Raw genomic sequence first — 15476 nt, forward strand, 5'->3', positions numbered from 1 at the left:
TGGTCTATTAGTTGCTTTCCACCAAAGTTCTCCAGGGAGAAAATTTGTTTGTGGTGGCGATGTTGAAGCATATAATTATGAAAGAAGAAAGCATTTTTCTCTCCTTGAACCAATTAACACTAGATTTATGTTTCCATGAAATCTCTTCTTACCTCCTTTCTTCCAAATTGGATAGGATTTCTCTTTCCTGGCTTTCTAGTGCTTCAGAGTAAACCTCGATGATTATTTGTTATTGTTTTATCTCCATTTCCACCTTTAGTTGTATTCTATCTTCATAGATATTGTTGAACTCCTCACAATTCCAGTTTTTCATTTGTGCTTTAAGGGCTTTGGTCTACTATTTAAAGTTGTACCTGGGCGATATGCTCGACGTTTCAATTTCCTGCCACCATTGATTGGGTTTCTAAACTAAGAGGGATATGAGAGCCAAAAGCTTTCAATTCTAAAGGGATAATTTTTGGGGGTTGTTTTGAGGTTGATCTCAAGTAGAATCGACCAATTATTTGAACCAATGTTGGGAATTATGGATGCTTCCATGAAGAGGTCCTTTTCCATCAAGCTTTTAGAGATTAAAAATAAGTCTAAGAAACATGTAATTTGATGCTTACTTCCTCGTTGATTATTCCATATGTAGATGCCATTGATTGTTTCAACAACCATGGTATGCATTTCTTTTATTGTATCCTTTAAAAGGTGTGAGTCTCCATCTAGCCTTCTGATTTAACTCTCTTTCTTCTCCTAGGAGGTGAACATATTGAAGTCACCACCAATTATGCATATCTCATCCTAGTGAAGCTTTTGGAGTTGGAAATATTGTTGAGGAACAAAGCCTTCTTGGTGGTGATGTAAGGGCCATAAAATACCATTAGATATCCATATTCTTTAGAACCCATCGGTTGAAATCAACTTGCAAGAATTCTTAGGGCCATTATCTAGTCTAAGAAAATAATTTCCTCCAAGTTCCAGATAACTGCCATACCTCCTACATGTCCATTAGCGTCAAGATATTGAGCTTGACCTCCCTTCTAAAACTTTGGAGTTAGAGAATCCATTTTCTCACTTGAACATTTGGTTTCCTGTAGAATAACTATATTTGGTTCTTACTTTTTAATGGAATCTTTTAGGAGCCTTTTCTTACCATGGCTATTCAATCCCCTTAGGTTCCAAGACATGATATTCATTTAGGAGGGGGAGGGATGTGGGAATAAACATCCGATATCAAGTGAACCTTTCCAGAATTGGCTAGAAATTCTTCTCCCATTTAGAACAATTCTTGTATGGTTTTCCTCCCTCGCCTCTTCTCTTCTCGAGATGGCTTGGTAGAAAGCCAGAGCCCGAAAGAGTGTGCTTTGGAATCTTGCTTCTTTGCAGGGAATTATCGGTCATCTACAGATATTTTAAATTTGAGAAAGAATTGATGAAGTAGATCGATTTGTGGGTTTGGAACTATTCGAGGATCTTGATTTTGAAGCTCCTCCAACATTGCTTATAGAACCTGCATATCCACGTCCATTTCTTCATATTCTACCATATTTTCCAAGTTTTTATCTTCAATGTTGTTCTCTTGATTTTCCTACACCACATTAGGCATCTCCACTACCTGATCTACAAGGTTCACGATAAGGTTTTCTAGATTTATCCTCCTTTTGACCTGATTATCTTGTTTAGGGTTCTGTTTCCACCCTATGGTCTCTTGGGGAGTCTCCGAGAATTCTTGAATATTTCTATCATTTGCAACAATTTCATACCTATTGTTGGATTGAAGGGGTTCCTTGTTGTTTCTCACAGTCTTATGATTATGCGGTGATTGTTCAACTTCTAAAATCCATCTTTGTCTACCACTATTGGTTATGTGACTTGAGGCTAAGGATTTACTAGTTGGTGGTCTTTGAATAAATGGTTATATTCATGACAGTGATGACATTTTAAGGGCATGTGATCATAATCAATGGGTTGCAAAATGTCTTCCTCTTCTAAGGAAATTTTTATGGATTCTAACAAAGGTTGGGATATATTCATACAAAAGTAGATCTTGACATGTGTTATGTATCTTTTGTTGTTTGTAACCTCAAAAATTTTGACAAAGAGGTCAATGGTATTTCCAATGCTTTCCAGGATCTCTTCTTACCAATATTTAATGGGTAAAGCATATAGTTGGATCTAGACTGGTGTTCCCAGGAATTTCTCCTTGCCAGGGTTGTATTTGGGGTCTGGAACATAATAAAGAGACCTTCAATATGGAGAAAGTACAATCCATTTTCAAAGACTCTCATGCGATCCTCCAAATTTTTAAACATTAGTATAAAGTAGCCCTTGGCTCCTAGTTGAAGCTCCATGTATCCATTTGGCTACTATTTGTTCTTGATCCAAGAGATCAAGTCCTTTTCTATAGGTCATATTCCAATAAATTTGCAGATCAATGTGCGATCTTGCATAATTTGGATGTAGTGCATGATTTTATTTTATCTACCCAGATACCTCAGGTTTTGAACTGCCTTGGGGAGGTGATGATTTTTCCTCCTGTTTTCCAAGCTATGCCTAGAATGGAAGTATTCACCTAGCTGCCTTGTTGAGTGCTTCCTAGGGCTGATTGACGATGTGTTTTATTAGGTCCCCTATGGCTAGCATTGGCTTCTCTTGCTAAAATATTGCAATAGAAGGGTGCGCCCCCTTTCAAAGAATATGCCATTGGTGAGTCAATACCAAGTTTTGAACAAAAAAATCAAGTGGTGTAACGATGAGATGATTTCCTATAACACTATATAGAATATTTACTAGCACAACAACATTAACAAATGTGGTTGATATACACAGTAGGTGTCAACTTAATATATGCTATATTATAAATCTAATATACTAAATTAATATATTAATATTGAATTAATATATTAAATATTGTTATTAATATTGTTAAGTATATTTATTAATATAAATATTGTTAATTATTTAGATAATAAATAGTTCATTTAATTATTAAATAGTTAATTCATTCATTATTATTAATTAAATATAAATAAAGAATTTATTAATTATTAAAAATTAAATAGTAAAATAATCATGGTTGGCCATGATTGGCCATGATTGATATTATAAACCCAAGTGATTGTTATTATAAACTCAAGGGAATAATAAATCCAAGGGATTGGACCCTGGTTGACCATGGTTGACATGATTGACAATGGTTCACGATGGTTGATTTTCATATTGAGACAATTTGTGTCAGAATGTGACGTTGGACCAAGTTTGACCATGGTTGTCACAATGTGACATTGGACCATGAGACAATCTTTGACACAATGTCACCATGGTTATTGACCATGGTTGATTTTCATATTGAGACAATCTTTATCGAAATGCAACATTTGACCATGATTGATGATGGTTGACCATGGTTGACCATGATAGATATTATAAACCAAAGGGAATAATAAACCCAAGGGGCTAATATTATAAACCCAAGGTATATAAACACTAAGATAAATATTGTAAACACTAAAATAAACATGGTTAGCCATGATTCACCATGGTTGGTTATGATTTACCATGGTTGAATGTGATTGATATTATAAACCCAATGGATTGTTATTATGAATCTAAGGGAATAATAAACCCAAGGAATTAATACTAAAAACCCAAGGGACTAATATTGTAAACCCAAGATATATAAACCCTAAGATAAATATTGTAAACACTAAAATAAACATGGTTGACCATGGTTGATTTTCATATAGAAACAATCCTTGTGACAATGCGACGTTGGACCATGGTTGACCATGCTTAACCATGGTTGATTTTCATATCAAGACAATTATTGTCACAATGTGACGTTCGACCATGGTTGAGCATGATTGACCATGGATGACCATGTTTCACTTTATAAAACATGGTTAACCATGCTTGACCAATGTTGACCATGATAGACCATCGTTGACCATGATTATCGTTTTGAGACAATATTTGTCATAATGCGACATTGGACCATGGTTGAGACAATAATTGATTTTCATATTGAAACAATATTTTTCACAATGCGGCATTAGCCAATGGATGACCCTGGTTAACCATGATTGACCACAATTGATTTTATAAAACATGGTTGACCTTCATTGAATAATATTAAACCAAAGGGACTAATATTATAAAACTAAGGTATATAAACCCTAAGATAAATATTATAAACACTAAAATAAATATGGTTGACAATGGTTGATTTTCATATTGAGACAATCCTTGTCACAATGTGACATTGGACCATGTTTGACCATGCTTGACCATGATTGATTTTCAAATCGAGATAATCTTTCTCACAATGTGACATTGGACCTTGGTTGACCATGATTGATGATGGTTCATGATGGTTGATTTTCATATTGAGACAATCTGTGTCAGAATGCGACGTTGGACCAAGGTTGACCATGGTTGTCATAATGTGACATTGGACCATAGCAACTAATATTATAAACCCAAGGTATATAAACCCTAAGATAAATATTGTAAACAGTAAAATAAACATGGTTGACCATGTTTGACCATGGTTGGATATGATTAACCATGGTTGACCACGATTGATATTATAAACCCAAGAGATTTTTATTATAAACCCAAGGGAATAATAAACCCAAGCAATTAATACTAAAACCCCAAGGGATTATTAACCCAAGGGAATATTATTAAACCTAAGGGACTAATATTATAAACCCTAAGATAAATACTGTAAACACTAAAATAAACATGATTGACCATGGTTGATTTTCATATAGATAAAACCCTTGTCACAATACAACACTGGACCACGGTTGACCATGCTTAACCATGGTTGATTTTCATATTAAGACATTTTTTATCACAATGCGAAATTTGACCATGGTTGAGCATGATTGACCATGGATGACCATGTTTGACTTTATAAAACATGCTTGACCATGCTTGACCATGATTGACATCGCTAGCAATAATTATCATATTGAGGCAACCTTTGTCATAATGCGACGTTGGACCATGGTTGAGACAATGATTGATTTTCACATTGAATCAATCATTGTCACAATGCGACGTTGGCCAATGGTTGACCACAATTGATTTTATAAAACATGGTTAACCTTCGTTGAATAATATTAAACAAAAGGGACTAAATTTATAAAGCCAAGGTATATAAACGCTAAGATAAATATTATAAACATTAAAATAAACATGGTTGATATTCATATTGATGTTGGGTTGTGTTATATTCTTTCCATGATAGTGCCCCCTGTACGTTGTGCCAGGGGGTCACAAGCGGGGTGGCTACCCCCCCTGTTTAGGGGTAAGCAGGGGGGCGATAGCCCCCCTACACGAGGTCTGGGGCAGCACCCTGGGATTTTTTTTGGACCCTATATTAGGTGGGCAGACCTACCTATGGTTTTGTGCATGGATTTCGCACATGGTTTTGGGCATGATGGATTTCAGTCCATGGTATTTTGTAGATCTGGTCAAGGGAACTACCATTATGTTCTAATCCAGGGTTAATGGATTGGGGTTTATGGATGCTTCAACATGTATATATATGTATTGTAACATTGAAAGGAGCATAATGAAAAATCGATATGGTAGTCCCGGTTTTGGGATCTAGGGGAAAATCTCTGTGTATATTTGTTTTATGTGTTATGCTCTCGCCATTGTTTATTTTATGTTTTTAGAATTCGTATGCAGGTAATTTCTGTACGCGGTTAAAACCTACATTTGGTATCAGAGTTTTTTTGGGTTCAAGGGGATGCCTTTGCTATTGAGGGGTTTTGCTCGGGCTTGTGGTAGACCCTATTCAGTGGGAGATCTGTGGGATCGATTCTTGTGGTGAAAGAAGATGGTGAGCAGTGGAAAGATAGAGATCGAGAAATTTAATGGTCAGATTTTTGAGTTGTGGAAACTCAAGATGGCAGATCTACTGGTGGATAAAGATCAGTAGATCGCAGTAGATCCAGGTACTAAACCAATGGCAGTGTCTGATGAGGAATGAAAGAAGTTGGATCAGAAGGAAAAAAGCACAATACGATTGTGTGTCTCAAATTCAATATTTCTTAATGTATCAGGGGAAGCTACAACGAAGGCTTTGTGGGACAAGTTAGGGAATTTGTAACAATTTAAGTCTCTGGTGAATAAATTGTCCCTATGGAAAAAGCTATATAACCTGAGGATGAAAGATGGAGACTCGGTGACAGAGCATCTAAACACATTTAATACTGTGGTAAGCCAGTTATTATATGTTGATATTCAAATTTCAAATGAAGATAAGTGCATCAGTTTGTTGTGTTCTCTACCAGATTCGTGGGATAGTCTTGTTGTTGCAATAGGTAGCAATGCAACTACCTTGCAATTTGATGAAATAGTCTCATTCTTACTAACGAAGAAGATGAGACAGAAAATATGGAGGGCCATAATGGTGATGCCTTGTCTGTATGAGGATGGTCCCAGAACAGAAACAAAAGTAAGTCCTCGAGTGGGAGATCTAAATCTAGAGGGAGATATAAATATCCAGGAAAACCTATAAAGGTGTGCTGGAAATGCAAAAAGGAAGGGCACTACAAAAGGGATTGTAAATCTAAAGCTCTTGAGAAAGGAAAGGGATTCGATGATACTTCTTCTGCAGAGGAGAAAACCACTTCAGATGAAGGTGGGGATGTGTACTTGGCTTCTTATTCAAGTACACATGTAGATCATGAGGTATGGTTGATTGACTCAGGTGAATCCTTTCACTTCAATCCCCATAGAGAGTGGTTCTGCGAGTATGAGAAATATGATGGTGGTGATGTATTCTTAGGGGATGACATGAAGGCTAGAATCACTGCTCGTGGAAAAGTCAAGATGAAGTTGCAAGGTGGAAGGATTAGAACACTTCCAGGTGTTCTGCATATTCCTGCATTAGACAGAAATATGATTTCTGTAAGCAAGTTGGATGATGCAGGTGTAAAAATAATGTTTGAGAAAGATACCTGCAAGATGGTTTGAGGAGCATTGGTATTGATGCGGGGAGTTTGGATTGGAACTCTATACAAGCTGCAAGGTACCACTGTTATTGATGGGTGCAACAGTTATGTGGTTCCTAAAAGTGGAGCAGAAAATCTAGTGGTCTCTGGAGAAAATACCATGCTATGGCATCAAAGGCTTTGACATATTGGAAGGAAGGGCCTTCGAATACTTCATGGTAAATGTATGGTAGAAGGTATGTCTAAGAGCTCTCTGGATATTGATTTCTGTGAAAATTGTATATATGGGAAGCAGAATCGGGTGAGTTTCCCCTCTGGTGGTAAGAGGGCGAAACAAATATTAGAGCTTGTGCACAGTGATGTGTTTGGACCTGTGTCAGTTCCATCACTGGGTAAGTTTGTGTACTATGTATCATTTATAGATGACTTCTCAAGGAATACATGGATATATTTCCTTAAGAAGAAATCTGAAGTCTTTAACAGGTTTAAAGAATTAACACTGTAGTGGAAAACTAGACAAAGAAGAAGATAAAGTTGAGGATAGATAACAGTGGAGAGTTTTGCAAGAAGGAATTTGAAGAGTTCTGTAATAAGTGTGGTATAGCACAACAGAAGACTACTCCATACACACCTGAGCAAAATGGAGTTGGAGAAAGCATGAACAAGACGTTTATGGAAAGGGCAAGAAGCATGCTCAGTGGTGTTGATTAGGACAAGAATTTTGGGCAGAGGTGGTGGAAACTGCATGTTACCTGGTCAATAGATCACCTTCATCAGCATTGAAGGATAAGACTCCACAAGAGGTATGGACTGGTAAGAAACCTTCTCTTTCACATCTAAGGGTATTTGGATGTGAAGCATATGTACATGTTCAAAGGAAAAAATAACAAAGTTGGATAGTAAATATGAAAAGTTCATCTTTAATGGGTATAAGGATGGTTTAAAAGGTTATAAGCTTTGGAACCTAGTAACAAGGAAGTTTGTGTACAACTGAGATGTGGTTTTTAGAGAGGTGGAATATGTTATTAAACATGAAGTCATACCAAAGGAACCTGAGAAGATAGAGTTTGAGTTAAAGGAGGAAGAATCAAACTCTACAACAGAAGAGGAATCAGAAGATGAAGAGCCACAAACTTCGGTTGTGAGAAGATCAATTCGAGAAAGAAGGCAATCAGAAAGCTATAGTCCATCTGCTTTCTGTTCAAATTTTGCTTTATTTATTATTGATGATGATCCCAGAACTGTGAAGGAAGCAGTAAATTCAGAGGATGGCAAACTATGGAAAGAGGCCATGGTTGATGAAATGACATCTTTGCACAAAATGAGGCTTGGGATTTGCTGGAGTTTCCAGCTGGAAGGAAACCCATTGGCAGCGAATGGGTGTTCAAAAAGAAGATGAATGCAAAAGGAAAGGTGGAGAAATACAAAGCTCAGTTCGTAGCAAAAGGTTATTCCTAGTTGCCAGGAATTGATTTTGGTGATATTTTTTCTCATGTTGCCAAGGTAGCTTCTATTAGATTACTTTTATCTATTGTTGTTCTTTTGATTTTGAGGTAGAACAGATGAATGTAAAGACAACATTTCTTCACTGGGATCTGGAAGAAGAGATCTACATGAAGCAACCTAAAGGCTTTGTAGTGAAGGGTAAGAAAGAACTGGTATGCAAGTTAAAAAAGTCTTTGTATCAGTTAAAACAGTCACCAAGGATGTGGTTTCAAAAATTCGATACATTTATACGGGGACTTGGCTTCACCAGAAGCAAAGTAGATCATTGTGTGTATTTTAAATTAATTGGTGACCATGTTATTTATCTAGTCTTATATGTGGATAATATTTTGCTGGTTGGAAATGACAAAGAAATTATCCAAGATTTGAAGACCAAATTGTCCTCCAAATTCAACATGAAATATCTTGGTGCTGCAAACTATATTTTGGGCATGGAAATTAAATGATATCAGGCAAAGAGGAAGATCTGGTTAAACCAGAGGAAGTATGTTGAGACAATACTGCAAAGGTTTAATATGCAGGATAGTAAACCAGTGAAGGTTCCTATTCCTTTAGGTGTAAATTTATCTATTGAACAGTGTACCAAGACACAAGAAGAGGAAGAGGACATGTCTCGTGTTCCATATGCAAGTGCAGTCCATAGCTTGATGTATGCGATGGTCTATACAAGACCAGACATTGCACATGCAATGAGAGTATTGAACAGGTTTATGTCAAAACAAGGGAAGGAGAATTGGACAACAGTGAAGTGGGTTTTCAGGAATTTGTGTGGCACTAGTGATTATGGTTTGTGCTACCAAGGAAGACCAGGATTGGACAGAGTTTTGGAAATTCATGGCTTTGTTGATGCAGATTGGGCTAGAGATTTGGATCAGAGAAGATCTACAAGTGGATATGTGTTTAACCTATTTGGAGGTGCAGTAAGTTGGATGAGTAAGAGACAATCTGTAGTGGCACTTTCAACTACAGAGATAGAATACATGACAGCCACTCATGCAAGCAAGGAAGTAGTTTGGTTTCAGAAATTGTGTTCAAGTATGGGGTTAATACATCGAGCTATAAAGATAGACTGTGATAGCCAAAGTGAAATTTTATTGGCAAAGAACCCTGCTTATCACTCAAAGACAAAGCACATTGATGTTCAGTATCACTTTGTGAGGGATATAGTAGAAGACAAAAAGGTGTTGTTGGTAAAAGTCGACACTTTGAAGAATACTGTAGATGCATTGAAAAAGTTTGTGAGCACTGAGAAGTTCTCTTGGTGTAGAGAAACAATGGGCATTGCAGGGTTGGACCAATGGTTAAGCTCTCTTGTGGCCCCCTGTGGTAAGAAAACAACAAGTGGGAGAATGTTGGGTTGTGCTATATTCTTTCCACGATAGTTGTCCCTGTACATTGCGTCGGGCACTACCGGGGGGTCATTCTAGGGTCTACCCCAAGAATAACATAGTCAAAGAGATTGAATTATTTTGATTACTTATCTAATATTATCAATGAGTAGCTAAATAATTTCATAGTTGGAAATATTTCAAATTCTATCTTACTTAGTTTATCTTCTTGTATACTATTAGTTAGGATGTTTCTCTCATTTTATACCAAGTGGGATAGATCAACAAGAAAGGATTTTCTTGAGTTCAAGGAAAATTATATTGGAATAATGGTCATTTGTCATATATACACTTAAATATTATTAGTTTCATTATGTCTCGAAGGTTTAATTTGAGATAGAGAAAATATGGTTGAGAGAAATGTAGGTTGTTGAGAGATTATAGATAATGATTTATTCAAGCATTTGCTCTTGGACATGTATAAATATCAATCTTCTCAATGAAAATTATTTGATATGGCAATTATATTGTATTGTTCCTAATTCTCCATTATTTGGTGGTGTAATAATTCTTCATTTGGTATTTGAGCATTGGATTTCATTGCTCATTTTTACCATGCTATCCTAGTTACTTGAATGCTAGTTTGTTGTTTGGTTCTTCATTATTCCTTCCATAAAAATGATTTGAGCTAGGGATTCCATTTTATTGTTCATATTTGCTCCATTATTTTCTCATGTAATAATTATTCATTTGATATCTGAGCATTACCTTTCATAACTCATTGTTTCCACACTACCCTGGTTACTTGAATTCTAATTTGTGATATGGTTCTTAATTATTATTTCCACGACATGACATAGATTTGATTCATCCTATAATACTTAATTTGAGTTCCCACTTCAATAAAAAAGGAAAATAGAAGAACATTCATGCAAGAATTCCATTTTTCTGCTTAAGGATCTTCATTCGATAAGGTAATAAAGTATAAGAAATGATCCCAAGCCAAAATCAAAGATAAAAAATACCTAGGACACATAGAGCTAGAGGCATGTGTGCATGGAGTAGCATGGAACATAGAGCAAAGGCATGGACCAACCTACATGTGAAGCAAGCTATGAGAAAAACTGGTATGAAACCTATTGTCTAGACCGGCAAGGAGTTGAGGCACATACTTGTTTTTAAAGAAGCTTGTTGTTGACGTGTCTATAGGAAATGTAGGCTTACTCATTACCAAATCCGTTGGAGAACAAAACACCTTCAAACTATTGCAATCTCCTCAAAGCATATGGTATCTTTCTTAAATGTTTCATTCTTTAATACATAAACATAAGCTTTGTTGAAATAATTAAAAGGAATTCGACTTGATACTGAATAGTGAAAAGTTTTTATTTTTCATTTTTTTTTAAGTAAAAAATGGTATTATTCTCAGAATTGAGAAGGATGAGAGATAATTAGTGCTTGAAAGGACATGATTTTGAGTTTGCATATGAGACCAATTGTAAAAGAGATTGTATTCGCCCTCATTTTTTATTGAAATATTTTTTGGCACAAATATTTTATAAAAGGGTTTATTGCTTTGGTAATTGCATTGTTGCACATTTGTTTGTACTTTCAAATTTAATAAAGGATTTGATCTAGTGGTGGTTGAGTCTCGATTTTTGGTACAATATTTTTTGTCTCAGGTTGAAGTAGGTCATGTGTGTTTTTCCTTGATTTTTGGTGTCTTTCTAATTTTCTTCAAATGGTAATAAACAATATTGTGCTTCCAAAATTCACAAGCATTAATTATTTTTACTAGAGCAAAATAATGAGACCCGTGTTTATCAACAAATATTTATGGGAACTAGTAATTTATGGTTATGTTGTGCCTTTTTATGATGAGTACAAAGCATTGGATATTATTGGAAAATAAAATTTAAAGGAGCTTATAGAGAAAGATAATGAAGCACTTGCTTTAGTTGGTAGTGTTGTTGATGAATTTGACTTTCCAAGAGTCAACACAAACTTCTAAACAAGCATGGACAAGTTAAAAAACACATATGAAGGAGAAGCATTCACTAAATTACAAACATTAAGGAGCGAGCTTGAAAATTCTAAGATGAAAAGTGATGAATCTATGAATGATTATATTACAAAAATTTTAGGATCTCGTTAATCAAATGAGTACATTGTGTAAAGAAATTATAGAAAGAATGATGATTGAAAATATTTTAAGGAGTCTTATACCAAAGTTTGAAATGGTTGCCACGAGTATCATGGTTTCTAAATAACTCAATGTAATGAGAATTGATGAATTAAGTGGTTATTTATTAGTTGTTGAAGAGAGTTCTTCAGGTGAACACATGGAAAATGGTTTCTCCACAAGGTATCAATAATGAGGAAGAAATACATAGCAATTTCTTAATCAAGGTTTTCAAAATTAGAATAGATATCAATAGAATTCACAAGGAAGTACATTCACCTAGATAGGCAAAGGAATAAGTCCAAGTCAGTTCACAGGAAGAAATAAAGAATCATCCCATGAAATAGGTAGAGGATGGGATGAATCTTGAGAAGACAAGGAAAATGATACAATTTTATTATTGCCATAAATTTGGCATCTTGATAAAGATTTTTATGCAAAAATGTGTGATAATGAATGTAAAGATGCCAATTGAAGAAACAAAAAATGATAAGTACGAAACCAAAAATTCTTGCATGCATCACCCGTGATGCATACAAAGAGGCATATACAGAGGAAGAGGACTTTATGGAGGTGTATTAATAGTTTTACGGCCATAATCATGTGGAAAATGGTGACAAAAAATATGAACATTGATCCATATTGGATTATAATATTAATCCATGTTGATGCTTTCAAAGTGGAAAATTGGAGAAATCATCTCACAAGACCATTTTTAATGGCAAGTCTCAGTTTGGCGAATTGAGGTTGTAAACCTTTCAAATGAAGTTTGAGGCATTTCTTAAAGTTTTTTGGGGTCCAAAAATTCTCACTTGTGCCACCCCCTCGTGTTTCTCTACACTCGAATACATTTTCAATGACACAAAATATACCTCAAACGAAGTCCATATGCAAAATTTATGCCACCTAAAAGTTGACCTTCTTGTTTTGACAACCATAATTCAAGAGGATGCCAAGTCAAGCCCATTACTCATGGAAAAGGGGCTAGCCACGTGAAAATAATGAAGAAGAATCTAGAAGGATCAATATTTTAAATATAGTTAAGAGTTGAAGGGAGTCGCACATAACAACTAGTAAGGTATCACACTGTGTTATAAGTAGGTCACTAGGAGGAAAAGAGGTTCCATTCTATTCGATTGCATTATGTTCCATATATTATCAAAGTAGATAATATTGGATAGATAGAGAAAACAAAAGGGTTTCTATTCTAGAAGAGCCCATGGGCCACTCCTTTGTATTTGCAACACTTCCCTTCAAAGAAAGAGAGAGTAGAGTGGTCTCACCTTTGATCTAAGTTGACTCAACTCCTGAATTTAACCAAGATATTTTTCTTTCATGATGTGATTATAATTGCATTTAAAATAGCATAAAGGAACATATATGCATGTTGTAAAGAAGAAGGAACATGACAAGAATCAACAACATAAAACACAAGACGTTGATAACGGAGTTCGTCTAGGAGGGACTACCTCTCCAGGCCCCTGTGTCAAGATGGTGCAGGCCACTGCATTAAGTGTTGGAAAGAGTGATGATGTACATGCATGTGTTTTCTCTAAGATACAAGGAATGTGCCCTCACACAGGAGTGGCTCCAAGAGATGTTTCGCTGCAGGAACTCTCATTCAAAAAGGACTCCTATCATCAATACATAATTTTCACGTATGTCAATAACTAGCATCCTGCCAACATGGCATCAAAAGGATCTCAATTCAAACATACATGGTGACACATGAGTATCTCGTCAACATGGCAACAAAGGGATCTCAATCAAAACATGACAATAAGCACATCTCATATCAATAACAAAACAAGATCCCACATCAAACATCAAATAGGGACCTATATAGCACAATGCATCTCAAGAAAAGAGATAAAGTACATGATCACACTGCATATACTTCACATCAAAGAGTTATCTGAAGAAGAGGATGATAAACTGCTGGATTTAGTTGTACCATCAATATCGTGGCGTCGAATCTCATGGAAATGAGTGCTCACACATGAATGTTGACACCTACACTCCACTTTGAAAAGTGGCCAAAAAATAAAATGATCAAATGGAAAATCTGATTGGACCATCAAATTCATGGCATCGAATAGTGTAAAATCGACTGTCAAATTTCTGAATTCTGACAAAGTGAAAGTCTGGGGCTACAGGAATCTTTAGATTCACCCTAGATTCCTTAAATATTCCCTCCTTTGGGTCATCTGAAGATCTGCTGCTCAGATAAAAATTTTGCCTACGCCATCAGGTTCCTTGCGAAATTCTGAGAAAAATGAGTATGAAGTAGGCTGCATTCTGACTCTGGTGAATTCCAGCGTCCAAGGAATTTGGAAGATTCCCTCAAGATTCTCGAAGATTCTCCTCCACTGGAATTTGAAAATCTGTTGCTCAAAAAGTGAATTTGACCTCACCATAGCATTCCCTGTGAAAATCTGAGAAAATTGACTGTAAACTTTGTTACATTTTGATCAAATGAAGTTTTCCCTCACAGGGAATCTTAAGATTCCTTAAAGAATCTGCATGAGAATATTCCCTGGAATATTCTGGGAATCTGCCTCGATTTCAGTGCCCAAGGCAAACCTCCTCTGCGCTACCACGTCTCCGTTTCGTTGCTCTCCCGTTCACTGTTCCGTCCTCCTTTGCTGGTGCACTATGTAGAAATGTCATTTTATACATTTCCATGGCGGAGTTAACAACGACACTGTTGTGGTACATTGGTGGTGGATGCATTTAGGAGGGCGGAGGTTGTGGGATCAAACCTTGCCCCTCCCAACTTGCTATGCGACTAACATTTTTAATGGCGCGTATAACCATTTACATTTTTTAAATGGGGTGCGGTTGCACTGTTTACGTGATGTGGGCGGAGTTTGTGTGAGGTGTGACCTTTTGAGTGGATTGGTTACATGGGGCCGGCCCACGTGGGTCGAGCGAGTTTAATCCCCGCCAGCTCCACTTTAAACACATTTTTTGTATTAACATTTGTCATATGTTAATCTTTGGGGTCGTTTAATAACCATGGGGTATATGGTTAGAACAACCAAACACAAAAAGGCTTTTAATACAACCATATTGGCTTTAACTTTTTGTTAAGTTATTTGGTTTGATTAATATGGAATCATATTATATACATGACTTTTGTTATATGGTTATTAATAACCATTTTTTTATATTTAAAATGATTTTGTTATTTTTTTATGATATTTTTTTTTTGTCTTTTTCAGGATTAAAGAGGCCAATGAGGAAATGACATGTGTCAGTGGTTGGTGGGTTGCTATTTGGGTCCCACTTGCTCACTGGGATGCCATGTGGCACACTATGGGTCCCCCTTTTCCCTTGTCATGTCAATCTTTAAAGAGCTCTATCTGCCTCATGTGAGCTCAGATTCGAGTGTCGTTTGTACCATTAGAATTAGGGTGACGAGCACTTCAATATGGTGTTGGGTTGGGAGCAATCTGAACACTTTGAATTTTGACCCTTTCTGAGTCCTCTTAGACTTAT

This window comes from Pinus tabuliformis, chromosome 3_2, assembly GCF_031772625.1.
Source record: "Pinus tabuliformis cultivar Carrire ecotype Pingquan chromosome 3_2, CPIR1, whole genome shotgun sequence".
Lineage (NCBI taxonomy): Eukaryota > Viridiplantae > Streptophyta > Pinopsida > Pinales > Pinaceae > Pinus > Pinus tabuliformis.